A 27,250-nucleotide genomic window follows, 5' to 3' on the forward strand; every position below is an offset into this window, starting at 1 on the left:
ATGATAAAACCCTTTAGGTAGTTAAGTGACAGATGTTCAACTTGAAAGGTGACTTAAGGAAATGTGAATAAATAGAATTTATTAGCACATATGTTTGAACAAGTCAAGGTTGATGGGTTTTAGGCCATCAAGGGCTCGAATTTATGACATCGGAAGTATTTCTTCACTTTTCAGGCTCCTTGTGTGGGTTCCGTTGGGGCAGGCTTGGCCAGGTCGTGTGAAAAAGGTTGCCAGCAACTCCATCCCATAAGTTTAACAACTTCATAGGAAGCAAGTAGGACTTTCCTTTTGCCCTGAGTTCCAGCAGAAGTCCCTTGGCTGGCTGATGCTTGCTGGTTCTGATTGGTCTGACTTGGGTTACATACCTATTATGTTAGTTACCCGGGGCTACCATAACAAATTCAAACAGCAGAAATTTCTTCTCAGTTCTGGAGGGAAGGAGTTGGAAATCAAGGCGTTGGTAGGGCCGCACTCCCTCTGGCTCCTCCTTGCCTCTTCCAGATTCTGGCGGCCCCTGACATAGGGCTGCACCACTCCAATCTCTGCCTCCGTCTCCACCTGGCCTTCCTCTCTCTGTGTGTCTGTGTCTTCGCATGGCACTTCTCCTCTTCTTATCAGAATACCATTGTATTGGATCGGGGCCCACCCCAATGGCCTCATTCCAACTTGATCACGTCTACAAAGACCCTGTTTCCAAATAAGGCCACATCCATAGCCGTGGGAGTTAGAACTTAACCTATTTTGTTGAGGGACACAGTTCAACCTGTAACACCTGTTCTTGAATCAGACACAGGTGTGGATGATGCGATGTTCCCATTGGCCAGGCCTGAGTCCCATGCGCATCCTGACAGTAGGAAGGGGTAAACCCCTGGGAATTGGGTGGCTTAAAAGTAGGCGAGAAAGGTTGTCCCCTGGGACTATATGCAAGGTGGGCCGTGGCTGCAAGGCTGGCGAAAACAGTCGGTGGTTCACCAGCAACCTGCCTCGCTCGAGGACCCAGACTTTTTCGTTTGTGTCTTCTCGCCCACTTCAGTACCCGCCCCTGCCCTTCCATTTTCTGACTTTGGGGAGGGGCCGGTTAGTCGAGTTGGGAGGAGGATGGAGAGAGAAGGCAGGGGCCGTGGTGATTTCCCTACTCGCTGTTCACCCTGGACAAAGGCTTGTGGTGGGCGTCCGATGGCAGCGGATGGCTGGACGCCGGGTCGTGTTCACTGCTTGCCCGTCCGCCGTTTGGGTGGTTCCGTTGACAGCTACTGATGTGGGGAGCCCTCTGCGTAGGTTCCTCAGCGGTCGAGCTTTTACGATAATGAACGATCCGTCGGCCGTTTCTGTTTGCTGGCGAGTTTCTCAGCGGCCCTGAGAGGCAGTCATGGCGCAGGAGAGGGTGGTTGGAGTGTTCCGTCCACGGAGAAGTGGCAAAGTACTGATTCTCTGATTCTGCCCCTTGCTTTCCTGGTGACCACTCACTTGGAGGTATTTTGTTTGGGGCTCTTTTCCCCTAGTCTTTTGGGCTGGCCCTTCCCCGTGGGTCTCGAAGCTGCAGGGCACCCGGCAGCCTCCGGGCACTAAATCGTGTCCAGCCGTTTCACCACTTCCTGTAGGCACGTCTTATCTCTTTTATGACAGGGACATGGTTCATGGTTTCCTTTTATCACGAGCACCCGGTGGGGGACACGTGGGGGAGGAAAAGTCAAGCCCGGGCGTATGCGGCACAGATCCTGGTGCCCCTGCCCTGGGGCCCTGGGTTAGCACAGTTCCTCCTCTACAAAATAGGCAAGGAACTAGCCCGAGGCTTGCTCAATGGTTGTGACTTTCCTGTGAGCGACTTCCTGTAAGCAAGTTTGTGCGCGTCCGGGACCCTGAGCACAGCCCACAGAACGGTCTTGAGTTGAGTTTATGGTCAGCCTGGGAGGCGAGATCAAGATGGCCTGAGAGTTAAGATCTGAGTTGTGCTCAGACCACACACAGGCAGAAAAGAGCCTGGTCAGGGAGGGGGTGGCAGGGAGGCTGGGGATGTGCAGGCCACAGGGCGTGGGGCCAGGTTCAAGGACCAGGAGGGGCCGGGGTAGGGAGCCGCTTTGGGAGGCAGTGAGCTGGGAGTGGGGAAGGAAGGCGGGGGCAGTGCGGGTCTTTGTGTAGGGGCACCGGGGAGCCATGGAAGGCTTTTGAATGGGTGAGGAGAGCAGTTCAGGAAGGATGCTCTGGCAGTTCTGGCCCAGGGTGGACTAGGTTTCTCCCAGGCTGGAGACTGGACTCAGAAATTAGTTCCAAAGCAGTGAAAAGTCTGAAGTAGAGAGTTCAGTGAAATGTAGTGAAAACATAACTCAGTTTTAAATTACTGGTTCTTGTTAATCAGTTCCCTGATTTGCCTGTAACCAGGGTCTCTGTTTGGCTCTTGAGTGCTGTAATACCTTTCAAGAAGACACACCATCTCCCTTCCTCTAACCTTTGCCCCCATCCTGGTGATTTGTTGAAGAGCCTTTGTTATGAGGCAGCACAGCATACTTCAGACCTTGTGCTCTGCAGCAGGGCTCTTTGGGGTCATTAGAGGAGTTGAATTCAAAGGCTGCACTGAAATCTGCCCCCCAGCACGCACACGTGCGCGCGCACGCGCACACACACACACACACACACACACACACACACACACACACACATTAGAGGAGTTGAATTCAAAGGCTGCACTGAAATCTGCCCTCAAGCACACACGCGCGCACGCACGCACACACACACACACACACACTAGAGTAGTTGAATTCAAAGACACACACACAGACACACAGACACACAGACACACAGACACACACACACTCTCTCTCTCTCTCCCTCTCTCTCTCTCTCTCTCTCTCTCTCTCTAGAGGAGTTGAATTCAAAGGCTGCCAGAGGAGCCTGAGGGTTTGCCCACAGACATACCTGGCTCCTGCTTATTTCTGAGGTGAGGCTTGAAGATTTGATCTGATCTTGAAACGCTGTGCGTGCAGTGGTGAGGACCCGAAGGCTGGTGAATCAGCATCAGACTTGGAGTTTCAGAGCGCAGACTTTCATCTCAGGCTGAAAGGCCATGTGGCCTGGGCTGTGAAGTCAGGGTTCTTTAGGGGACAACTTACAGGGATGGGGCCCTTAAATGTGCCTTCCCCCCACCTCTCTGGCTCCATAGCTGGACTGGTTCTGGCCCTGGAGCCCCGGAGCCTGCCCCGGGCTGGGGTCCCTGGGGCTGGACCCAGTTGGCACAGTGTGGATTTTCTTCCTCCTTCCTTCCTAACCAGCCTGGGTACCTGAGGCGGCCCTTCCAGCTGGTGTGAGACAACGCCCCTCTTCCCCCCACCCCGCACCGGCCCCCCACCCCCGCTTCTCCTCCTCCAGATTCTGAGATCCCCGTGGAGTTGGGAGATGGTCGGCATTGATCTGTTATCGCATATAATGAACCCCAGGCCCTGTGTGGGCAGCTTTCAGTCCTTTATCCGGAGGCCCCGTGGGTTATCCACGTCCCAGAGTTTCCACCTGCTGCCCAGCCTCTCGCCAGGGCCATAGCTCCGCAGGTGGGGGGAGGTGGTTAATTAGCAGTGGCCTAGGCGTCAAGCTCAGTGTCATGATCCTGGACTCTCAGTAATTACTGCCTGACCTTGGTTCTGTTCCCCTCGCCCTTGCGGCTGGGCCTCAGCCTCCCCGTCTGTGTAGAGGGGGTGGGCCTGGGGACTTGGGCAGTACCTGGCCTGCAGGTGACACACTTGACCCGCACAGGACATTCACGTTGTCCTCTTTGAATCCGTTGCCACTTGCCCACAGTCCCCGACGCTCCCTGTTATCCCGCACCGGCCGCCTCGTTGTTTACATTTCTTCTGTGCGCCTCCATTTGCTCATATTTGCTCATACGCTTGTCCCCATGGAATTCCCCTGTGGCTGCTGGCTCTGGCCTTCCTGGGCGATGGGGCCAAAGGGGAGAGTGGCGAGAGGCTGGTCCTTTACAAGCCAGATTCCAGAATGGTGGGAGCAGAGAGCCCTGGGGGAGGGGAGAAGGTTCTTTGTGGGCTCAGAACCCAGGGTGGGGATGGGCTCTGCATACTGGTCTCTCGGGCAGCAGCTGTGGCAGGGACAGAGTTGAGGCCAGAGCTGCAGGAAGGTGTGGGTGGGCCGTCAGGGGTCAGGGGTGTGGTGTGGGAATGGCCGTGGGCGTGGGCAACTCCCTGCAGGACGCTGGGCAGGTGCCAGGCCTGCCCCTGACAGGTCATGGAGAGCTTGTGGTTTGAGCGTGGCCCCCAGAACCCTGATACACTCCAGGAAGAGGCACCTGATTATAGCGCTCCTGGCCTTAGGGCTTAAAGATCTTGGAAATCCGGTCTGGCTTTAATCAGGCTACAGATAAGAACTAGCCTCCTCCCAGCCCGGCTGGGGCCGCCCAGGCAGGTGCGTAGGCCCCACCGGCCTATTTTGTACTTTGCTCTTCCAGGCGGGTAGGGCTGGACAGGTGGAGCTGCCTGTTGGTGTGGACTCAAGATGGCACTGCCCCTGCTTGGCAGGGTCGCAGGGTTCCTGTTGGTAACAGCCCCAAAGGGAAGAATGGTCAGTGGGTTGACCCATGCGTGTGTTAACTGTTTCCTGCAGGGACCCCAGAGAGCATGTGGGCTTTTGTCACCTCCGTCCCCACTTGTGCTTTCCTGCTGGTACTCCTGCCTTCAGAAGCCCACCTGGCCTGTCGTTTACCCGCCTCCCCAGGGAACCCTTCCTTACCTCTCCCCTTTCCTCTTGCCTCTCTGCACACACTGGGGTGGATCTGAATCCTGGCCTCTCTTAGCTGTGTGATCTTGGGCAAGTCATTTTACCTCTCTGAGCCCCAGCTTTACAGCTGCGTGTGCCCTGAAGCCACCCGTGGCCCAGGTGGCTCACCTGGATCAGTATTTTGTGCCAATACCAAGCTGTTTTTAAGACTTTACTCAAAGTGTGGGCCTCGATGCGCACACTTGGCTTTCTTATCCTGGGAGTAGCTGGGTGAGAAAGGGTTTAGGGATAGGGCTGAAACTTTAATTTTCTTCTCCTTGTCTGAGGCTCCTTTCCCTTTCTCTGCCCACTAGCATCTCCCTGTGTTCCTGAGCCCCCCAACATCCTGAAGCCAGGACCTGGGTCACCCCAGCAGCCCCAGTTCCCCCTGAAATGAAGACAAGGCAGACAGAAAAGGGACTTTTCTTCAAAGCCCTGTTAGGGCCCAGCTCTACCTGGCCCACTTCCAGCCACGTCCGTGGAAAGGGTGTTTGATCAACAACCTCAAAACAGTGAGATCGCAGCCTCAAACAAATCCTTTTGCCAAATCCTTTTACGTCTTGCAGGGGGTTGGTGACCTGAAAAAGTAACAGGCATTTTCGAAAACCTCCAGCATCAAGGCCTCCCCAGGGACTGGCATTGAAGGTACCTGGCTGAGGAGAAAGGGACTGTTTTCGTTCTTAGCTATACTTTCTGTTCATTTATGTCTGTCATTCATTCAGTAGACATTTATTAGACGATCGGGGCAGCAGTAGGAAAAACGTGTTTCACATGTGTTAGATCTGTGTTTCAGTCCTGGCTCTGTTCCTCTGAGCCCTGGGACATTTATGTTATTTGTACTCTAGAAGGTTAATGTCCTTAACTTAAATGACTTGAGCTGCCCCCACTGCGGGGGGCGTCCTGAGGGTTGAGATGGGTGTGAAGGTGCCCGCACACGGGAGGTGTGCGGCAGGCCGCCACCACTGTTGTCATTTTGTAGATGGTGTGCAGTATTAGACGCCATGGGGGGCACAGGCCGGGTGAGGTGGAGTCCTTGCTACCGGAGCTCATGGTCAGAGAGGGTCAGCATGGGGCCACGGTAGAGCTTTGCTGTGTTTGGGGGGTTTCCAGCATCTGAACTTCTCAATTTACATGTCTCCCCGTGGATCGCGGAGGCCAGGCCGTCCTGCACTTGGACGTGGACACATACATGCTGGGTGTGGGCACATGCCAGACCCCCTCCTGGCCCTGCTGTCCAGGAAGCAGGGACAGGGAGTGGAGCATTCACGGCCGCGGAGGCAGGTGCCAGCCGGACGGGGAGGGCACGTGCCTGGCTTTGGGCTGCGCAGTGCGTCCTCTTCTGACTGCTGCAGGGCCCGCTTTCCTTGTGCCTCAGGATGCGGCCTCCCTTGCTGGGGTCCGGTTTCTGGGCGTGGCTCTCCTGGCTTCCTGCCGACTCTGGGCTGCACGCTGGCCTTTTTAGTGGGGCCCTGTTCACGGCAGCCCTGGGGCAGTTCTGCGCTCACACCCCAGAACCCACTGGTCTCTGGGACTCGGAGTAACACATGGTGAGAGCAGGGAGGGGGAGAAGGATTGCCATGCCTACCTGCGGGGAAGGGTCAAGGAAGACTTCTTGGAGGAGGGGGCATTCAGAGGGAACTTTGTGGGATAAAAGGCCTGCAGGGAGGAGGTTGTGGGCAAGGTTTGGACAAAGTGTGATTGTGAGGAGAGAACACAGAATTCAGTTATGCAGGGAGTTCCTCCCTCCCTCCCTCCCTCCCTCCCTTCCCTTCTTCCTTCCCTCTCTTCCCCTTCCCTCTCCTTCCTCCCTTCCCCTTCCTCCCTCTCCCTTCCTTCTGGTCAGCCTGCCTCACTCAAAGCCCAGCTCTGCCCCTCGCCAGTACAGCCTGGCCCTGGCCTCATAGCCTCTTAGAATCTCTTCCCTCATCAATGAGATGTCAGTGACAGTAGGGCTCCCCTGCTGGGGTCTTTGAGGAGTAAAGATTCGAGGACAGTGCCTCGTGAGTGAGTGAGTTGTGCTGGAAGCCAGGACCGTTGCTAAGCAGATACCCCTGACCTCCGGCCTGCCGTCGGCAGTGGGAAGAGAGGCCAGGCCAGGCACAGAACACCGCGGCCCTCAGACGCCTGCCCAGGGGTAGCCCACGGCAGCTGTGCAGGATCCGCCGACGCCTGCGGCCCCGACTCTGTGTTGACAGGGAGGAGAAGTACACGCGGAGCGTCTGCCCTGCGCTGCGCGCAGCTTGCGTCCTTTCTCCTTCCAGCCACACGACACCCCGTGACGCAGGTACCGTCCTCCCTCTCTAGCAGGTGAGGTTAAGTGCCTTGCTCCGCCCCAAGGCCATCCAGCAGGTGGGCCAGGACCTGGCACCGGGTCCCTCAGCCTTGCAAGCTTGGCTGTTTCCACAACCCCACGTGCCCCCCGCCCCGGGGGTGGGCGGAGGCAGGCTTGGCGGGGGACAAGGGCAGCACACCAGAGTGGCCACAGAGCCAGTGCCTGCCCAGGCCTCAGGGTGGCCTCCCGAGGAGGGAGTGTTTGAACATCCCCTTTGGGGAAGGCTGGGAGCTCACCAGCTAGAGGAGGGGGAGGAACGGGCCCTCGGGCCCTGACCCAGCGCTGGCCTTTGACACGTACCGTGTTCCTGGTCGGCGCGGGGGGCGGGGGGGCGGGTAGTGGATGTGGGCAGTGTGACGGGGGACCCTGTGCGCTCTGGCCGGGGGCTTGGACCCCACTCTGTCCTTGGTGGGAGCTGGTGCCGGTGGGGGTGGCATGGTGGACAGAGACCTGCCTCTTCCCCTCCCCGCTCTGTCCTGGTACCTTAGGGCCTTGCCCGGGACCCTGGGCCCAGGCCCTGTTCGTAGCAGGAAGCAAACCTTGCTCCGTGAAGCTCCAAGGATGGGCCCCAGGCTTAACATCTGCACTCGCGCAGACCCTCAGAGCGCTCAGTTCTCTGGCCTGTAAAATGGGTGTGGAATCACCTGACCGTTCTCTCCTCCCAGGGGAATGGTAAGGATGAAGAGCCTGCCAGATGTGTGAATAGGTAGGTTTTAAAATTAAGGCAGTTATACCCAAAAGGAAAAGAACGTTTCCTGAAACCATGGAAGAGGCGCTGGGCGCTCCTTGGGTAGCCTGTGTCGGAGGTGGGGGGACCCCAGTGTGTGCTCTCACCCCATCCAGAAGAGAATGGTCATTTGGGGGTCTGGGGAGCTGGATGCAGAGGCAGTGGGCCTGGCAGAGCAGGGCCCCCTCTGGAGGAATTGCTGAGGGCAGAGAAGGTCCTGGAGGAGAAGTGAAAACGCCCGTTGCCCTCCCACCTCGGCTTTGTGGGGCAGCAACGGTGCCAGCCAGGGGCTGGCGTCGGCCCATCCAGTGGTATTGAGGCCACACACCGGCCCGGGCACTACCGGCCGGCCTGCTGGAGGTGCCGACCGGGCAGGGCATGTCGATCCCGAGGGGCCACCAAGTGTCAGGAGCCACGTCAAGTGACCCTTTCAGGGGCTGGTGCCTCCTTTCCCCCCTTCAGTGGTAGCTGAAGCACAGGGGGGGTTGAGTGGCCACCCAGGCAGTGTCCGAGGGTCTTAGGTTTATAAAGACGTAGACACCGAGCGAAGGAGGATTCTTATAGAGGTTGATGGGCCGATTAACTGAGGAAACCCTATTCCCAGCAAGGGGGTGGAGAGGCGGGGTATTCCTCGGGAGCAGTGAGCAGGGGTCTTGCTTGGCCCACAGGAGCCCGGGGAAGGCGGATGAGGGCCGGGTCCCACCTGGAGGCCGGCACTCAGGAACTCCGGGCTTGGGCTTCGTTTGGTAGCGTAAGGGGAGTCACGGGTGAGCTTTTGCCGTGGCTGGGCCCCCTCGGGAGCTGGGTGCAGGAGGATGCCCTAGCAGCCGAGGGGGGCAGTCAGTGGCAGTAGCACAGGGAACTTACTGCAGAACTTGGGAAACATCTTTTGGGGCTCAGTTCAGAGAAAAATTGAGCAAGAAACAGGGCACAGGTATTAGGAGTAGTCGTGGAACATCTTATTTTCTGGTAGGATCAAGAAATGAGGTTTTCCACTAAATGCATTGTTTCAGGTAGTTGCTTGGAGCTTACCTCTTTGTCTTCTGAAAAGTGGTTTTACAGGTTTAACCATATATATCCCACTCCTCTTTCCCTTTTAAAAAAAGAGCATATGGGATACAATTTAATCCTTTTTCTTATGTTATTGTGCAATTAGAAACAGCCAAATGTTAAGTGGTAGGGAGTTGGTGCAATAGATGATGCTTTATTGGTCTTTAAATGGCAGTGATTTAGAAGAACATGTAATGCCATAGGAAAATGTCCATTATAGCCACTTACTTAAAAAGTAGGACCCGAATCTGTTTATGTAGTATGACTCCAATTTGGGGAAAATATATCTAAAAATTGAAGGGATGTATACCAAGATAGTATTGGTTACCTCTGAAATCAAGGAAGAATGATCTGGTGTGAATAAGTAACTTGGAATTTAAACATCTCTTACAAGGAGCAACTATTGATTTGATCAGGAAGTCGCATTACTTCATAGCCACATCTGATATCTTTCCAGTCAGCCTGATTTTCTTTGTCTCCGCTGTGGAACACTCTAGAATCTGAGCTCCTGGCAAGCAGAGGAGCCCGAGTCCCGCTTGGGCTTCGTGGGGCGCCAAATGGCATTACTGTCTTGGGCTTTCAGACCGCACCCTTCTGGAAGCTGTGTTTGTGTTCCAGCCCTGCCATTTCTAGCTGCTGTTCTTGAGTCCCGGGCCCGGCTCCCCTGTGTGGAGGGAGCAAGTCTGCAGGTGGCTGCGAAGGTCAGGCTGCTCCATCCTGGGGTTAGATCAAAGCCTAAGCTGGACCTTCCTCTCTGGTTGCCATTTCATTCCAACAGTGAGACCCAACCTTCATGCTTCTTGAAATACCTTAAAGAATCCTTGCTAAGTTTTGAATTTTTGTTAAGAGTCAGTGTGAGTTTGACCCCCGGGCCTGTCTGAAATAAAGGCAGATGCCCCCTCCCCGCCCTTGCAAGCAGGTGGGGTCTGACCTCCTGGGTGAGGAAGTGCTCTCCATCTCTTTTCCTGTCATTCTTGCCCTGCTGACCATGCGAGGGACATGGAGCTGGCTTTGTCCTGGGACCAGGGGCTTGGCAGGGAGGTGTGCTCTGGTTGGGGGGGTTGCTTTGCAGCCCCCAGGGATTGGGACTGACTCAGCCAGGCTCTGCCCCAGAGCAGGGAGCCACCCAGGGAGCAGGAGACAGTCCTCAGGGCCAGCCTTGTGCAAGAACAGCCCTGACAAGCAGGGTCACTGCCCAAGAAAAAAGGAGCACTGTTGAGTGAACGAGGATGGGGAGAATATCGGGGTTTTCACTAGCCGGAGGCTCTGTTCTGGGGTTTCCCCAGCTCCCCAGCGAGCCCCACTGTGGTCTGGGCCGCACTCCTGGCAGGTACAGCCTTTTCCTTCCTTCGCGGTAGCCTTGCTCTTGTAGCTGTCCATCTCTTCCAGCTCCTCCTGGCTCTGCCGCAGGGAGATTTTTCTGAGCATTTCCCAGCTCTGAGAGCCATCCTCTCCCTGCCCCCTGGTACTGAGATGAGTGGGAGAGAAGGCAGCTCGTGTTCTGGGTCGTGATCCCAGAGCAGAGAGAATAGGGTCAGTGTTCCCAGGCGATGGGTCCGAGCTTGGGGGGGTGGGGGCAGCGGGGAGAAAATATGGAGCCGGACAGGGGAGCCCTTCTGCCCCAGGGACCTGCACTGCTGATTTGGGGCCTGTGGGGGGAGCCGTGGGGAGGGGCCACCAGCCAACGGAACAAGTCTGGAGGGTCAGATGGGCTGTGTGCCCCCAGCAGTGTCTTGGAGAAAGCCGTGTCTATTAACCGTTAGTGATGTCAGAAGAACGTGTAATCAGCTGCTTATAAGAGGAGCCTAAGTCCCATTTCTGTGTGTTCTCTCCCTGTCTGTGAGTTTATCTTAAACCTCCACGAGAAGTTTGCAGTTTTTCTCATTGTGACCTTGGCCACATGCCCTGTGGACGCTGCCGTCCTCTGCTCCCTGCAGGCATCCTGCGGCAGGGCTCCCAGCAGGACGGGGACAGTGTCTGTCTCGTGTCCTCGTCTGCCCCCTGTGGCCCTCCAGGTTGCCGATTGTGAGCTCCTCGGGAAGGGGGCAGATTTCACTGACTTTGTAATTGAGGCTTGGGGAAGGGGGGGCCTTGGGGAACAGGCCCTCCCACCTGTTTCCATCCTCTCTTAGGATGCTCTTTGGGAATCAGAGAACCATGAACTAGCTATCAGAGTGCTCAGGTCAAGGCTGGGAAGGGGGTAGCCACCTGGCACCACATACTTCTTCCCACCAAGTTTTGTCTGGGACATCCAGGCCCCACGGTTCAACGCCATGGGCCCCAGAACGTTATGGACCCCTGGCCGGGCCACGCTCAGGGTCCCGGCCTTCAGGTCCCAGGCTGACTCAGGTTTGGTTGAAGCCTGGCTTTGCTGTCTTCTAGTACCAAGGAGGGTTAGACGGGTGTGGCGCTGCAGGGCGCTAGTCACACCGCTCAGCCTATGGTTATTGCCGTCCTGGATGGCCTCGGTGGTGCCCGGTGGACCACTCCTTCCCATTCCTGGTGTCAGGATCAGCCATGCCGGTTTCTGCTGCCCCTTCCAGCAACCCTGCTCTCCAAGCCCTGTGTCCGAGGCAACGCTGCCTCTTTGGCCATCTGCTGACCTCCCATTCTCCCTGGATTCCAGATGCAGGACTTCCGTGGAGCTTTGGTCTGCACTGCCGATTTGGGACTCCGTGGTAAATGGGTGCAGATGTGCGCCCTCAGACACGCCTTCACGGCTCAGCCCACCGGCCACCCCCTCTGAGTGGGCTTCCTGACCACCTGCTTGAATAACTGCCCCTTCATTTGTGTCCCTGCCGCACTCTCGGTCATTCTGGAAGAGCTGCTGTTCTCTTATGCCTCACTGCCCCGCGGTGCCTGCGTCTGCCCCGAGAGCCTTCCCTGCCACCCTGGCCTGGGGTCAGGTGCATACACAGCGAGAGCTTGGTTCCTGTGTGTTGAATGAAGGACTGCGAAGTAGCCTAACCAGGTCCCCGGGATCAGCGAGGGGATAAGACAAGGGACGGTGCGCAGGGGTGAGCAGGGCATTGTCCCGGGAGATTCCAGGGGAGAGAGGCGTGTGCTTACCAGCAGGCCGGCATGTAGGCCATGGGTGCCCAGAGAACCAGCCCCTCAGTGCTGCCTGGGGTGGGGCGGGGAGGGAAAGGCCTGCGGAGGAGCCACCAGGCCTGAGAGGTGAGGGGTTTGCAGGAGGGTGGGGACGTCCAGGCGAAGGGGCCCACCGAAGCCTGGGCCCAGAGGTAAGGGCCCGCTGCCCCGTGTGCTGGAGCTGTGCAGCCTGCTCTGCTGCAGCTGTGACCTGTTCTCTCCACCTGGTGAGTTCACTGCTGCGGCTCTCATCTCAGTTTCTGACTTGACCTTGCTGGGCGGGTCGGCGTGCCTCCATTCAGCCAGCAGGGACATCTGCCGAGTCCCCACCTCACACGGGTGACTAGGACACGCCCCGCCCTCTGAGGCCGGGAAGCAGAGCAGACAGATCATCTCAACCCAGGACGGTCAGTGCTATGGCAGAGCCCACCTCCCATGTCCATTCCTGGCAGAAGGTTCTGGAAATTCACAGAAATAAATGAGCATAGGCATAACCAGGCAGAGGGACTGGAGTCACCTTCTGAGGACGCTTGTAGGCTCCCCAGAGAGAAGGAGAGTTTTCTGGGTCAGGATCAAGGAACTCAAGGGTCTCCTTGCCTTCCAACAAATCCCGCTGCATTACCTTTGGGTTTTCCAGAGTCTTCCCCTCCTGCAGAGACAGGAAGGGGTGGTTGCCATAGGAACTGCTGGGTGCTGCGGGATCTCCCTCCTAAATCAGCCAGCCTCTGAGGGAGGGACTGGCTGGGGCAGGATGCTGAGGGAGGGCGCCGCGACCAGGGTGTTGGATCAGAGCTTAGGAGGGACCTATGGGGAAAATATTAGATTGCTTTTGGGGGCTCACACTTTGGGGGTTTGGGACCTCGGCGTCAGAGCCCACTCTTTTTTTTTTTTTTTTTTCTTTGGCTGCATTGGGTCTTCGTTGCTGTGCGCGGGCTCTCTCTAGTTGCGGCGAGCAGGGGCTACTCTTTGTTGCGGTGGACGGCCTTCTCATTGCGATGGCTTCTCTTGTGGCGGAGCCCGGGCTCTAGGCACGCGGGCTTCAGTAGCTGTGAGAGCCCACTCTTTTCTTCCACCCCTGGCTTTGGAGAAAGGCTGTGGCCAGCACCCCGTACCCCTACAGCTTGACAGGCATCTGTCCTGTGTGCACACCCCACCCCATCCTTGGTCCCCAGCCACTCGGTCCCTGTATATTCCTGCTTCTCTCCTCCCTAGCCCCATTACTGCCTTGGTTCTACACCTTTCTCTTTACCCGCGTGCTGCCCAGGAGCCCTCCTGTGCCCTGGTCTTATCCTGCTACACACGCACACACGGCCGTTCTCTCCCATTACAAACCCTCCCTGGCTCCTGAGGTCCCGAGGGATCTGTGTGACCCTCTTTCTGGCTTCTCGTCTGTCCCCAGACTCCCACCTCTTCTCTGACCTGAGCCCCTTCGCACGCGCTGGCCCCATCGCCCCCGGCTCAGGATCAGTTCCAGTGTGGCCTCTTCCCTGGCGAAGCTCACTCTCTTTCGGTTACACCCCTCGCCCCCGACCCTGGCTGTCCTAACCCCTTGCACGGTCCTCCACTCCTGCCCGGGCCACCCCTGTGGTCACTGTGTACTGATTCCTGGTTGGTTTTCTCTCTGCCTTCGGCCCTGGTCCTTATGCCTGTGCCTAGCAAGCGGCCAGGCCCAGAGGAGGTGCTGGGGGATGTTTGATGGGAAGAGTGTCCCCTATATGCAACATTGATAAAGGCTCCTGCTAAGATGAGAAAAAGTAACTACGCGCTAGGCTTGGCAACCCTGTGCGTTGATACGGTGGCTGTTCCTTCGCGTTCCTCTGAGGTGCAACTGTGCTCGTGCAGTTAGTCTAAACTCGACGTCACCCCCTCCAGGACCTTCCTGAACCTGGTCCCCCCCGCCCCCCAGGCTTAGTTTGGGTGACCCTGGTGTCTTCCTCTCACCTGTAGGACTGCAGTTAATACCAAATCCCACTTAGTCAGGGGCCTCTGAGCAGAATCTATGACAATACTTTTGCATTTGCAGATTTAATTTTTTTTTAACATCTTTATTGGAGTATAATTGCTTTAGAGTGGTGTGTTAGTTTCTGCTTTATAACAAAGTGAATCAGCTATACATATACATACATCCCCATATCTCCTCCCTCTTGTGTCTCCCTCCCTCCCACCCTCCCTATCCCACCCCTCTAGGTGGTCACAAAGCACCGAGCTGATCTCCCTGTGCTATGCAGCTGCTTCCCACTAGCTATCTAGTTTACATTTGGTAGTGTGTATATGTCCATGCCGCTCTCTCACTTCGTCCCAGCTTACCCTTCCTCCTCCCCATGTCCTCAAAACTACAGTGAGGTATCACCTCACACCAGTCAGAATGGCCATCATCAAAAAATCTACAAACGGGCTTCCCTGGTGGCGCAGTGGTTGAGAGTCCGCCTGCCGATGCAGGGGACGTGAGTTCGTGCCCCGGTCCGGGAGGATCCCACATGCCGCGGAGCGGCTGGGCCCGTGAGCCGTGGTCGCTGAGCCTGCGCGTCTGGAGCCTGTGCTCCGCAATGGGAGAGGCCACAACGGTGAGAGGCCCGCGTACCGCCAAAAAAAAAAAAAAAAAAAAAATCTACAAACAGTAAATGCTGGAGAGGGTGTAGAGAAAAGGGAACCTTCCTGCACTGTTGGTGGGAATGTAAATTGATACAGCCACTATGGGGAACAGTATGGAGGTTCCTTACAAAACTAAAAATAGAAATACCATATGATCCAGCAATCCCACTACTGGGCTTATACCCTGAGAAAACCATAATTCAAAAAGTCATGTACCACAGTGTTCATTGCAGCTCTATTTACAGTAGCCAGGACACGGAAGGCACCTAAGTCTCCATCGACAGATGAATGGATAAAGATGTGGCACATATATACAATGGAAGATTACTCAGCCGTAAAAAGAAACGAAATCGAGTTATTTGTAGTGAGGTGGATGGACCTAGAGTCTGTCATACAGAGTGAAGTAAGTCAGAAAGAGAAAAACAAATACCGTATGCTAACACATATATATGGAATCTTAAAAAAAAAAAAAAAAAAGAAAAAAAAATTGTTATGAAGAACCTAGGGGCAGGGACAGGAATAAAGATGCAGACTAGAGAATGGACTTGCTGATTTAATTTGTAGACCCTGGGAAAAACCCGCGACTGATCTCATTCCTCCGCCCTGCTTTAGGAAGCGGAGCCTTTGCCGTGCTCGCGGGCTTTTTCAGCTCTCTGCTTTCACTCTGAGTCTCTTCTGGGCGTCTCCTTGTCGAGGCCTCCTAAGCACCTCCGAGCAGCTGTTGCCGCAGTGAGATGGAACTTGCAGGCCCTTTGGGGAAGGCCCAGGTGCACGCCCAGCCCCGGCCGGAAGGGCTGGCCTCACAGGGTGCGTGAGCCGTGCTGTCACCGCTGTCACCCGTTGACCTGAGCTTAAAAGCTGAGCTTCAAGACAGCTGCTCAGAACCGTCGAGGGCACCTCGGTCCCCCCGTCACGAGTCTTAGCAACGTGTCAGGCTCAGCACGTGCCACTCCCGGAAGTTGCTGATCAGACGTGCATCAAGCTGCCGCCTCCCGTGCGGTGTGTGGCGATCCCTGGGGACTTCCTGCCGTTGCAGGGCAGGGGCGGGCAGGTACATTGTCTAGGATTTTCTGCCGTGGTGTGGTCAAGTTTCTACATTTCTGTGACCCGGCGTTCTCTAGAACTCTCCCCAGTGAGTTTGGGAAGGGTTCTAGCGCCAACTTTCTCCCTTTGTCAGTGGCCAGTGCACACGAGCATTTTAAAATACCTGAGCCCTGCGCTAAAGATGCCAGTTTGACCTGATACCACCCAGCGCCTTTTCAAGCGATTTGGAGAGCCCTGAACTTCTCTTTTTCATGGGATGTGTTTTAATTTTTCACAAATGCTTTCATTACCATTACGTCAAATACCAGTTTGGAAACTGCCTCAAGGAATGAGTGCTCTCTTTGGACTGCAAATAAATGACTCTAGAAGGGATACTGCTTTGGGGCTTGAAAAATAATCTTTGCAGGCTTTGTAGAAGTTTGACTCCAAGTTTTCCTTCCTTATTGTTAACGAGGAGGCACAAAGAGTATGTATTTTGGGCCTGGAGAATTCTTAGCCGCTTGTGACTCAAGCTGCCAGTTGCCTGCAGTTCTGTGCGAAGATCGTTGGAGATAAAGGCAACACTGAGATGTGTTTTCCGTTGTCAGCAGGAAAAAAAAAACCACCCTGGGCTGGGAGCCAGGGCTGGGCAGGGAGCAAGGGGGCATGGTCTGGGAATCCCAGCTGGGGGTGGTCAGCTATTCTCATCCCACCAGCTCTGGGTACCAGCCCCAGGGGCCTCGTATTACAGACAAGGAAGGTGACGGCCCCCTGTTACTCGGCCGGTCAGTGCAGGCTCCTGACCTGCCCTCTTCAGAGTATCCTGGTTTTTGAAGTTCTTTCTTAAGCCCTCTGTTCTGTGAGGCCATAAAATTGACAACTGTGCACGTTAAGCGCTTCCAGCGTGTTCGAGGCTGGTTGCCGACACCTCACAGGTGTTAACTTCCAGAGTGGTCTCTTCAGAGAGAACTGAGAGGTGACTCCCTGCCCAGCGCCGTTCCGGGGGCTTCCCCTCCCACTGGGGACACCTTCCCAACTCCCAGTCCCGTTCTTGGCAGCTCTACACAACCTGCCCCATGTCCTTGTCCCCCTCCCCCTGAGACCTCCCCCCCCACCCCCAATGCAGCCTGTGCTCGGGGCCCCACCCGGCTTTCCCCGTTCCTCCTCCATCATTCCTGGGTCCTTCTCCTTGTTCAGGTCTCAGCTCAGATGGTGGGTCCTTGGAGAGGCCTCGCGTTAGTTCCCTGGGCTGCCCTGTTAACGAATTCAGGATTGTGCAGCTGAAACTACAAAGGTATTGTCTCACAGCTCCGGAGGTTGGAAGTCGAGATCAGGGTGTCAGCTGGGTTGGTTCCTTCTGAGGCTGTGAGGGAGGACCTGTGCCAGGCCTCTCTCCTAGCTTCTGGTGTTACTGGTGATCTTTGGTGTCCTTGGCTTGTAGATGCGTCACCCTGATCTCCACCTTCATCTTCACGTGACATTCTCCCTGATATGTGTCAGCACCCAAATTTCTCCTTCTTATAAGGACACCAGTCATATGGAGTTAGGGGCCCACCCTACTCCAGTATGACCTCAGCTTAACGAGTTACATCTGCAATGCTCCAGTTCCTAAATAAGGTCACCTTCTACGGTACTGATGGTTAGGACTTCAATCTAACTTTTTTTTGGGGGGGGACAGAATTCAACTCCTAACAGGCCTTCTCTGATGAGTCCGTCCCACCCCACCCCCACCGCCCCAGTATGCTCTCTACACTGATTCTATTCATGTTGGGACGCTTGATGGCCACCTGAAATTATTTTATTTATTTGTTTATTGTCCATCTTCCTGCACTAGAGTATGAGGTCCGGAGACAGGGACCTTGGCCGTCCTGTCCACTGTTGTATCTTCGGCACTCAAGCAAAGCCAGGCACAAAGGGTTCACTCACAGGAACTGCTGAGTGAGTGAACGAGTGCGTGGCTGGATGCACGGGTGGGTGAAAGGATGAGCGAGCGGCCCTGAGAAGCAGGTACTCATCATCCCCACACACTGAGCCTCCGAGAAAACAAGGCCAGGTTGAAGAACAGGCTTTTGTGTCTGATTCGTGAAGCAGTAGCGGTTTCTCTTTTATTTAAATGTTAAAGGGCAGAAACAAGGATCGCTGTTACTGCGTTCTTTTTTTTTTTTAACATCTTTATTGGAGTATAACTGTTTTACAATGGTGTGTTAGTTTCTGCTTTACAACAAAGTGAATCAGTTATACATATACATATGTCCCCGTATCTCTTCCCTCTTGCGTCTCCCTCCCTCCCACCGTCCCTATCCCACTCCTCTAGGTGGTCACAAAGCACAGAGCTGATCTCCCTGTGCTATGTGGCTGCTTCCCACTAGCTGTCTATTTCACATTTGGTAGTGTATATATGTCCCTGCCACTCTCTCACTTCGTCACAGCTTACCCTTGCCCCTCCCCATATCCTCAAGTCCATGCTCTAGTAGGTCTGTGTTTTATTCCCATCCTACCCCTAGTCTCTTCATGACATTTTTTTCCTTAGATTCCATATATATGTGTTAGCATATGGTATTTGTTTTTCTCCTTCTGACTTACTTCACTGTATGACAGACTCCAGGTCTATCCACCTCATTACAAATAACTCAGTTTCATTTCTTTTTATGGCTGAGTAATATTCCATTGTATATATGTGCCACATCTGCTTTATCCATTCATCTGTTGATGGACACTTAGGTTGCTTCCATGTCCCGGCTATTGTAAATAGAGCTGCAGTGAACATTTTGGTACATGACTCTTTTTGAATTATGGTTTTCTCAGGGTATATGCCCAGTAGTGGGATTGCTGGGTCATATGGTAGTTCTATTTGTAGTTTTTAGAGGAACCTCCATACTGTTCTCCATAGTGGCTGTATCAATTTACATTCCCACCAACAGTGCAGGAGGGTTCCCTTTTCTCCACACCCTCTCCAGCATTTATTGTTTGTAGATTTTTTGATGATGGCCATTCTGACCGGTGTGAGATGATATCTCATTGTAGTTTTGATTTGCATTTCTCTAATGATTAATGATGTTGAGCATTCTTTCATGTGTTTGTTGGCAATCTGTATATGTTCTTTGGAGAAATGTCTATTTAAGTCTTCTGCCCATTTTTGGATTGGGTTGTTTGTTTTTTTGTTATTGAGCTGCATGAGTTGCTTATAAATTTTGGAGATTAGTCCTTTGTCAGTTGCTTCATTTGCAACTATTGTCTCCCATTCTGAGGGTTGTCTTTTGGTCTTGTTTATGGTATCCTTTGCTGTGCAAAAGCTTTTAAGTTTCATTAGGTCCCATTTGTTTATTTTTGTTTTTATTTCCATTTCTCTGGGAGGTGGGTCAAAAAGGATCTTGCTATGATTTGTTATTGCGTTCTTGATGTTTTGAGAGTTTGTCAAATGGGACACGTCTCACCGCATGTGCTTTTGCACATCCTGCAGTCACGTTCTGCTCCCTGCAGACGCTCACCCCTGTGGCCCGCGGAGTGCCGTTCTCTCACACCTCCATCACCTCGTTGGCCGCGCATGTCGTTCGGGTGGAGGATGCAGCATGCGTTGGGTACCAACTCCAAGTTTACCATCTGGGAGGGAAGTTGGCATCCAGGTCGGTCATTGCTTGATCTGAAATCCTCGGTAGGAAGTGCAGGGAGAAAGGTGAGAGCCAGTGCAGGGTTGGGGTCGGGGGGGCTCTGGAAGAGGGATGGCGGCATTTGAATTGAGCTGGCTGAGAGCTCAGATGGAGAGCCTCACCCCGTCTCAGCTCAGGCTTTCAGCTTTGGGATGGTCAGATGAGGTGAATGGGAGGACTGTTGTCCCTTTGCTTCTTTTCCTCATCCACCCTCTTGGGTCCTTGAGGGTCAGTGTCTGGTGACTCTCCTCCGATCCTGCATTATACTTGGTTGTAGACAGACACCTGGAGGCAGGGGCCCTCAAGACGCTCACGGTCTGCTTGGGAGAGCAAGACTCAAGCCCAGGAAGCCATGCAGGTGACCGAGGGGTGGCTCCTCCTTTGCTCTTTTGTGCTGTGGTTGGAGCCCGATCTTTCTAGCCCCCGGAAGTTCGTGGCCTGCTAGCTTGGCTGAGAATGCAGCTACTGTAAGGCCTTGGGTCTCTCGGGCTCCCTGTGGAGGCCAGGCCTCCTCTCTGCAGGGTGCACGACCTAGTGCTGGAACTGGGGCGTCCACATCACCCTGCTTGTCCCCTGGGCATGTATCCTTGTTGGCTCTGTGGCCCCAAGGCACCCTCAGCTTTCTCACCCTGCCAGGCTCAGGGTGTCTTTGGCTTGTTCCTGGGGCCACTTGGACTTCTGCAGAAGACTTTGATTGGGGGTTCCAATGGGCCCTGTGGAGCTCCCCTCCCTGAGCACAGTGTAGGCATACTAAGCTAGGGGACCTTGGGGGTCCTGGCCCCTGGGAGCCTGGACAGCGTGCTGAAAACAGAATGAGGGCGACGGCTGTGGGGAAAGGAGCAGGTAAGAGTCTGGGGTCAGAAATCCCTTGGGCCTGCCCCCCACTGGCAGTGCCCTTGGGCAAGTTACCTTGTCCTTCTGTCTTCGTTTTCTCAGTGCACAATGGGGATAACATTTACTTGGAGGGGTGGCTGTATAAGTGCTCAATAAACATTGTGTGTGAATGGATGGGTAGGTTGATGGGTGGATGGTCTGAGTCTCTAGCCTCAGGGAAGCATTTCAGCACATGTTAGCCGGTCTCTGGCACAGCCGGGCACTGTGCCAGGCTATGCAGGGGGTCACAGGGTGGAACAGGACACAGTCCTGGACCTCAGCGAGGGCACACAGGCCAAGGAGAATTCTTTTTCTGAAACTCACCAGTGGCGTTAAGCATCATGCCTGGGGCCCCGAAAAGTCCGATCTGAACCCGCAGGTCAGTTCCTGGTTGGTCTCGGAGGAAGCGGGTCCGGCCAGCACTGTGACCGATGAGGGTTTGGAGGGCCCGAGAGCAGAGAAGTCTCCAGGAAGGGGGAGCTGACACTGCTCCTTGCCACCGTGCCTGCCGGAGGGCCTGCTGAGGGCCCAGCCCGGCACCGAGGCTTTGCCAACACTGTCTTAAATGCTAGAGGCAATGACTTCTCCGGCTCTTTGAGGGAAAGTTGGCTTGCAGATTCCCAGAACTTTGGAGCCGCACGCAAGGAACCTTCATCATTAGGCCGTTGAAGCGAGCTGGCCCTTCCTTTTCTGGGGGAGAAGGGTTCTCCACGCGTCTGCCTTAACCAGATTGTTGTTTGTTACGCTAGGAACTGGAGACCGGTTGCTGAGAGGTTGGGGCATTGGGTCAGGGGGTGTTGGGGCAGAGACTGCCGGGGTGGCCAGCGTCGTGCTTGGCCCGGCCTGCGGCTTTTGGTGGCCAGTGCCACGTGATCCCCAGCTCCTGAGGTCTCTGAGGGCCACTTTGAGCTCCTTGGGGAGGGAGAGTCGCTCTCGCCGGGAAGGGCCTTCGGGCTGCTCTCCCCTGTCCTCTTTTGGAACCAACCCTGCCACGAAGCCCGGGACCGGGGCTGCCTCCCCCGAGGCCAGGCACCCTTTGGTGGTTCTGTCCCCGCCCCTCAGACCTGTGGAGAGGCCAGAGGAATAAATCAGACTCCTGCCCACTTGCCGTTCCTCAGGGCCATTGAGTGTGGACCTCGGCTGAGTCAAAAACTTTTCTTCCAGTGACTTGCATTGGAAGCCACAGCTGAAAACACGCCACCCGCAGGGGTGAACTGAGGGGCAGACAAGGGATGGAAGGAGAGCCCCAGGCGCCTGAGGCACCCTTTGACTTAGCGGCTAATTGTCCGGCTTTGGCAGGAGAGAGGTGAGGCTCCCATGCAGCTGTAAGGGGACGGCCTTGGGCAGGCTAGTTAACCTGCCTATGACCCAGTGTCCTCGCCTGCGCCTCCTGTGGCCAGCGCTCGTTAGCCAGCCTGTGGCCCAAAGTCAGGACTCTGTGTTACTTACCGTCATTGACAACGGCGGTCCATTTTAACGTGGCAGCATGAACACGTTCAGGAGTCTGATATGAGCTATAGGACAAGTGACCCAGCTCTGCGCAATTCAAATTCTCGTCTGCACCTGAGCTCTTGTTCACAGCACGCGAGGGAAATTTCCACTGGTCAGTAATGATGTGAAGGCTAAGAATAGGGAAATGGAATAGCTGGTCTTTTTGAGTGCACAACTGAATGGGAAAAACACACCTCCCGCAAGTCTCCTTTACTGTCACAATTTTACACACTCACCACGTCTGATGGCAGGTGTCGGGGGGGGGTCGCTTCCCACACCATGCAATCCCGCGACACCAGCTGGGTGTCCCACGCTGTGACTCAGTTTCGGCCCTGACCACCTGGAGACGAGTGTCAGGTGCCGTGGGGTAAGGACTCAGTCCCACCAGATGAATCCTTGTGGACTCACCAGATGCTGATTGCAAGTTTACATTGTTACCTGTGCTCCTGACCCCTCAAGCTGTGAGTCACAGGTTCCCATGACCCCCTCCTCTAGTTTGATTAATTTGCTGGAGTGGCTTCTGGAACTCAGGAAAACAGTGGACTTACTCTTTACCAGCTTATTACAAAGGGTTATGGGAAAGGATACAGTTGAACATCCAGATGGAAGAGGTGCGTCAGGCAAGGTGCGTGGGAAGAGGCCTCGTGCCCTCTGAGCCGACCCAGTCTCCCGGCTCCTCCACGCGCTCACCAGCCAGGACGCTCCCTGAACCCTGTACCTGTGGAATTTTCTATGAAAGCTTCATCACAAAGGCACGATTTGTCACGATTTCATTTTCCAGCCACCCCCGCGGAAGGATAGGGAGGGGGGCCGAAAGTGGCAGGCATGCCTTGATCTAATCATGCCTTGATCTTTCTGGTGACCCGCCCCTATCCAGCCCACCAAGTGTTGCCCCATCAGAATAAAAGACACTCCCGTCATCCGGGAAAACCCCATCTGAGGACAGGCCTGTGTGGTCACCCCCCTCGAAACCTGAGTTTTCAGGCCAGAAGCCTCGTTGTCCTGGCACCGGTGCACGGCTCTTGCACACTTGCTCTGTGTTGGGTTCCGTCCTAAGTAATTTACACACATTAACTCATTCAGTTCTCACAACAGCCTGAGCCGGGGACCCGTGAGAGCGACACAGAGCTTAAATAATGTGCCAGGCCTCAAAGCTTCACAGCCACTCCTAACAAGACCTGGCCGCTGAGCATGACTGTGAAATGGTAACCACACCTGCCTGCTGTCCTCACTGGCTTCCCTTGCAGCCTTTGCAGTCGAGAGGTCAGTTACAGCCTGTCTGGGTGTTCAGAGGAGTGTAGATTTTTTTTTTAGCAGCCCAGGCCTCTGGGTAGAACACCTTGCATGTTGCATCTAGAGAGGACGAATGGCCCCCAGCGGGAGCAGGTGTGGGAGCCAGTTTTCCCGCGTCCCCAGCCTCGCCGATGAACCTGCTTCTTTTGTATCTAGCTGGTTATTGATCACGTCAGGGAAGCACGTGTGGGAGTTTGGGAGCGAAGGGAGAGCTGCGAGTACAGCCCAGAGAACCTTCCAGAGAGCTGAAACCCTCTGCCTTTGATCTCATCTTGGCACCCCCCGCCCTTCCCCCATCCACACTCTCCCCTCTGGGGACTGTATTAGGGTAGACTGACTGTCAAAGCCGGCAACCCCAAATTCTTAGTGGCTTAATGCGCTGGAGATTTATTAGTTGTTCATACCACAGCCGAATTCGGGTCCCCTAGGCATTGGGGTCTTGCGCTGGGTCCTCGGCTTCCAGCCTGCAGATCAGGCACGAGAGAGGGGCGGTTATGGGCCACCCCTCACCCTACCCGCCCTGCCCAAGGCGCCATTCAGGGGCCAGTGCTGTAGGAAAAGCTCTTTCTGCTGAGGTGGTAGCTTAGGGCACCTGAGGCATTTGGAATTGATAGATACAGGAGAGGATTTAATGCAGGTGAGTCCTGCATCTTTGCAGCTGCCCCCTCTACCTGGATTCCACCTCCCTTCCGCCACCCATCTCTGGAGGTCCCATTCTTCCTTCTCCCCTCCGTGGCTTGATCTGGACACCTCCTCCTCTGCGAGGCTGTTTCAACCCTCTTAGCAGAAAAGAGTCACCCTGCTCTATGGAAGGTCCCTCCTCCTTGGTCCGCGTTGTTCACTCTGTTCTTTAAAGCTGCCAGCACATTTGGCAAACGTTCACCGAGCTCTTGCCTGGAGCCCCGGTTCTAGGTCCTGGGGATGCCAAGCCCCAGCCCTGGTCTTTGGGGGATCTCACGGTCTTGTGGAGGAGACAGAGGGTTAAAGAAATGCCTTTATACTTGGGAGTTACAGTGCAATCCTGGAGGGATGTGCAGAGGGTCCTGGGGGCACGGGTGAGACAAGGAAGCCATTAATTCTTCCTGTTTGGGGAGGGGTGAGTTCAGCAGTCTGGAAAAGGACTGAACTTCTGAGCTGGGACTTGGACGATGAGTCAGAGCTCACATGTGGACAGGGGGATGTGGGGTGGGGGGCATCCCAGGCAGAGGGCTCGCTCTGGCAGAGGAGCAGAGCTCTGCCCTGTGCAAGGTCTGGGGCAGCTGGGGCTGTGTCCAAAGTGAACAGAGATGCTCCTACGGCCGCCCGAGGCCCTGAGTTGAGAGGGCGGGGGTCATCGTCTGTGCCTGGTGCACAGGTGGGGTCCAGAAAACACTTGTCGTATTAACAAGTGACCAAGCAGAAGCAGGAACTTGTCTGGAGGGCTCATGTGCCACATCTCTAAACGGAATGTTCTCATCCAGCCCTGGGAGGTGTAGTTACGCCATCCTCACTTTATGAATAGGGAAACCGAGGCACAGAGCAGTTAAGTGACCTGCTCCAGCCCAGAAGCATAGGAGCCGGGAGGGGTTTCCAGGCGTCTGCTGTGCCCATTATCCCACCCTGTCTTCCTCGACCAGGTGGTGGGGAAGGTGGGGGTAGGTGGAGCCCAGCTCACCGTGGGTCCGGGCCTGGGCATGACGGGGTTGCTTGTTTCGGAGGTCAGAGGTGACTGGTAGGCCACCGGGGTCCGCGGGCCTTTGTCCCATCTCCTCCCAGCCCTCCCTCCACCCTAGTCCGCCTCACCGCCTTCTTCACTGAGGAAACAGGGGGCCCTTGTTTTCTCCGAGTTCTGAGTGCTCACAGGACAGCATCCAGCGTTGGCCTCACAGGATGGCGTGAACTGGAAACATGGCGCCTGCAGACCTCCTCTGGCCGTGGCAGGCGGCCCTCTCATCGGGACACCTTGTGACTGGCTGAGAGGGACCCTTTCTGAGGAAGAGAACAGGTCCCTGGGAAAGTTCCCTTTTCTGCAAACAGAGTGTGGTCAGAAAAACAAAATGACACAACTGAAGTGGGTTCGCTTGCACCCGAGCCCCCGTCCCCAGTGCATCTGGGAAACGAAGCCCCTGAGGTGCCTCCCCTGGTCCCAGGGTTCCCTCTGTGCAGCCTCCTCCGTCTGAGGGCCCCTCGTCTCCGACACCCTCCCTCTCCGAGGGTCCCCTCTTCCGCAGTATCCCCCTCTCCGAGGGTCCTGTCTTCTGCGGTCCCCCTTCTCTGCAGCGCCCCCTCCTCTGTGGCACTGCCTCCCCCTCCTGAGGGTCCCTCCTGTGTCGTCCCCCCTCTGAGGGTCCCCTCCTCTGCAGGCTCCTGTGTTCTCTCCCACGTGCGCCCAGAGCCTGCTGAGTACCGCTCCCGAGGATGCAGCCCCAGAGGGCCTTCTCCCCCTTCCCAGCCGGTGGGGAGAGACCGCCGGCTCCTTGGGGGTAGACCCCCCCAGGATGACCAAGGCTTGTCTGGTCCCTTGAGGAAAGGCGGTGCTGGAGGGCCTTTTAGAGCCACTGACAGCTCTGCCTGGGCCCCAGCAAGGATGCTGCAACAATGCTGAGCGGAGACCATCCAGGCCTGACGTGTGTCCTGTTTGCTGTTCTCGTGAAAGGGTTTCACTGGCACAAAAATGCTTGGAAAATACACAAAAGGAGGTGGCCGGCTTCCAAAACGCAACTGTTTACCTTCAGTGGGGGCGGCCGGGAACGTGGGCAGCTTATTTTCCAAACAGCCCACGGTTGTCAGGTCTACAGGCCTTGGATGATGCCAGGCGAGCATGAGCTGAGGGCATTTCCTGCCCACCTCCTTCCCCAAACGCACTGGGACCCCAGGTTCCTCTCGGGCCGACTCTGTCCCCTCTTGCTGCACGGGAAATGTTCTCTCTGGGATGGGCTTTCTGAGGCCCGGGCCGCCCTGCCCAGCGTCGCCGTGTGACCCAGTTCTCTTCCATCCGTGGCTGTCTTGGTCTGAAAATATGGGCCTGTTGTTTTGGTGCCTGTCACGGTGGAGCCGCGGTTACAGCACGAGTGGGCTGTGTCTGTGGCATCTCGGAGAGTGAGCTGTTCTTTGCCCGCGTTCCCACCTCTCACTGGCTGCTCTGCCTTCCTTCCCGTTCGGTGTTATGCTGGGAAGTGGAGTTGGATGGCAATGAAATAATGGATCCGCGGACAGAACCGGAAAGGTCCTTGGAGTTTCCCGTTTTTTATCCAAGGGGAAACTGAGGCCCAGGGATGCTGCTAGGCTTTTGCACAGGCCCCAGGACACCTAGCAGCTTGGCTGCGGGCTGAGCCCATTGGTGTCACTGTGTGTCCGGGCCCCGGCCGGGCCACCTCCCACCCGCGAGGCCTTGCCCGGTCATTTTTCCTCCTGGGCTCTAGGTGTCCTGGTCTGTGAAGGGGGGCCACCACCCCCAGCCCCTGGCTGTGCTGTGAGGACAAATGCCATTTCCCTTCCCCGTCCCAGAAGATGGGCAGCTTCTCAGCTGGTCTCGTTTTTGCCGTTTTGTACGCGGGCTACTCACCACGGGGAAGGATCGGTGTTCTTCAGTATTTTCTTCTGGTGAAGTCCATGGGATTTTTTTTTTTTTTTCAAATAGGTAAAATCCCTTAATATCTTTCCTGGCAGACAATAAAAAAGAGGAGTTAAGGATATCAGCAGAAAAGAGCTGGCACATTCCGAAGTCTTAACGGAAAAAGAGTTTAAATAAGGGAGGATGGCAAGGTGTGGGCAGGGTCAAAGGAGCCAGTGGGAGGTGGTGAGGCACCCGGAGAATGGCGGGCTGTCACCACCCCAGGCCTCAGGGGACTAGGGGAAGGAAGAGCTTAGAGGCAGTGGTGGTCTTGGGAGAAGGGCCGCCCTGCACAGTGGGGACGGTGGGAGCAAACACCCAGGCTCCTCTCCCCTCCTTCTCTCCCGTCTTCTGCTGGTGCCTCCAAATGGCCGGACTCGGCCAGCAGCCGGAGGACAAGGCAGCCGGGTGGTCGTGGCTGTAGAGGACAGCCTCCCATGGCACAGAGCAGGCGTGGGGCGTGGCGCAGGCGCTGAAAGACAGGCCTGGCTTCAGCTCCGGCTCTGCCTTCTCACCACGAGGTCCTAGGCAGGTCTCAGAAGTCTGTGTCTGTGGGATTGCTTCTCACTGTGTGGTTTGAAAATGAAAAGAAATGAACGGACATAACGTTTTTAGCACAGTGTCTGCCTAGAGCTGTCACCGTGATTTCTTTATGAATGACTTTGAAACGAACAGCCAGGAATCCCGGAGGGAGGCCCCCCTGGGGGTGGGGCTGAGGGCAGGGCTGGGGCTGGTGGCCGTCTCCGGCCTCTGCTGAGGCCACCCGGGGGGTCAGCCAGGTGCCG

At 55.6% G+C, this 27,250-nt stretch overlaps 1 protein-coding gene across 6 annotated transcripts in view; it reads left to right on the top strand.

The window, feature by feature from the left end:
- The window catches only part of ITPK1 (inositol-tetrakisphosphate 1-kinase), a 164,152-nt gene that overhangs the window by 68,501 nt on the left and 68,401 nt on the right, over nucleotides 1-27,250 (top strand). The window lies entirely within an intron of this gene.

The sequence above is a fragment of the Kogia breviceps genome, chromosome 3, assembly GCF_026419965.1.
Source record: "Kogia breviceps isolate mKogBre1 chromosome 3, mKogBre1 haplotype 1, whole genome shotgun sequence".
Lineage (NCBI taxonomy): Eukaryota > Metazoa > Chordata > Mammalia > Artiodactyla > Physeteridae > Kogia > Kogia breviceps.